Source organism: Apostichopus japonicus, chromosome 13 (genome assembly GCF_037975245.1).
Source record: "Apostichopus japonicus isolate 1M-3 chromosome 13, ASM3797524v1, whole genome shotgun sequence".
NCBI lineage: Eukaryota > Metazoa > Echinodermata > Holothuroidea > Aspidochirotida > Stichopodidae > Apostichopus > Apostichopus japonicus.
The window spans coordinates 25,449,317-25,451,341 of record NC_092573.1 but is presented as its reverse complement, the minus strand read 5'-3'; positions in this window follow the sequence as shown (position 1 = coordinate 25,451,341).

Here is a 2,025-nt window from a genome sequence, read left to right as displayed (position 1 = left end):
TTCTTTGTCTTGCTTTGTTTGTTTGTTTTTCTGTACATAATTGTTTAATATGAAAAGTATAGAGAACATGTGGATTGAGGAGACTCACAAGATGTTACGGAAGGAATTGTTGGACGGGAATCCCCCCTTCTAATCGTCCGCACGCAAAGAAAGTCGAGGTTTAGCAAATAACGAGAAAACAATAAAATCAACATGAATAAAAAAAATAAGAAAATGAACCAAGATTACAAGAACGAAAGAAAAAGTACAACGAATTGTAAAAAAATACAAAGAAAATCAAACCAGGGAACTATAAATACAGGAGAGTAAAAGTATGAAAATATACAAAGAGCAGATAAATGTCATACCTAGACAGAGAGAGGTGGGTGGAGAGAGAGAGGTTGGTGGGTGGAGGGAGAGAGGTGGGTGCATGGAGAGAGAGATGTGGGTGGAGAGAGCGAGGTGGGTGGAGAGAAGTGGAGGAGGGAGAAATGTGGGTAACAAGAAGGGGAGAGAGAGAATGGAGTGAGAGGTGGGTGAAGAGAAGCGGGGGGGGGGGAGAGAAAATAAAAGTTGAACTCTAGCAGTTAGAAAATGATGCTTCAGCCTTAAATTACATTGATAGGACAGCAACCAATTGCATGGTTCTATACACGTTGGGCTTATATCGAATGGCGCTCAACTATATGTGACGATTGAAACAAACCAAGGTCACAGTTTTAACCTATATCTCATAAAATACGGATTTCAAATAAACCTTAATAGAATCCTGCTGTTTACCTTCAGTTGTAATTGAATTATAGTCGGCACCTATAGGGCGAGTGATGGAATTATATGCCCTATTCGACCGAACCCAATAACTTATGTTGTAAACATCCAATTAAGGCATTGATTCGATGCAAGTCAATTAAGCACACAATCAAATATCCTGGCAAATTTTTTGGGCCTATATTGGTACATAACGTTAACATCGGACATTGAATTCATTTTGGCATCTAGCTCATACTGTCACAAGGAGTGCCCGCTTTACTCTGTCCAGTATAGTGCAGCTATACAGTCTATAATTCCATGGCCTGTTGTACCGAAAGGCAATATATTTATAAATATATGTAATTTGTTTTGTTAGTGTTCGTATGTTTCATTCATAAGTAAATTAAGAACTGTGTTTTAAATGTTATTATAATTTGTTGTTGCCCGGGGTGTACATTAACAAAGTCAAAAGACGGTCCCAAATCGATGACAAGTCGGTCCCAAATTTGAAGATTTGAGTCGAATTCAGAATGGTATTACCACCCATGAAAGTACTGAGTAATAAAACAAAAGGGCATATTTTGGGAAATTCGTTCTCTGAGTTTGTCTAACTTTCTTATATTTGAATAATACGGCTATCACGTCCTAACACTTCCGACGACTACCGGGATTGCGCAATACATTCCGCTGAAATTGAATTCTTGTCAGAAATAAACTCACTCTCTGAACTTGAAGATTGCTTCAAGATAACAAAAAATATCTGCTGACGCTGCAGCCGAAGTTCCCATGCAGGACCCGCCAACAGCAAGACTTGGACCACATTCCAGAGAAGTGTAATTCCTCTTTCTGTGCTTTGAACTCGCTAAGAGATATCAATCAAGACGGATCGCCAAATGCTAGATATCAGGGGACTTGGGCCCCTGGAAGCCCACTAGAGATTTTAATTAGGCTACTTCACATGGAAATTGAATTCCTTTCTCACACATCTGTTCTCGTGATTTATAGAACAAGAAATACCCGAAAAACCGTACTGCAGCTTTGAGGGTTCCCGCTGGACCAGCAACAAAGGGTTTTTTAAATTCATTCAAGAAAACTTAATTTGTCACCCCTCCCCCCCCCCCCTCTCTCTCATATGTTTTTCTTATTTAAATATTTTGTACAATAGACGATGAAAAAACCATTATTTTTAATCTTTCTTCTACAACACTTAATTATTTTCGGATGCATTTTCCAATTCGACTAACTCTAAACTCTAAGAGGTGGCGCACTTCATATATATACAGTCTATTTCAACCC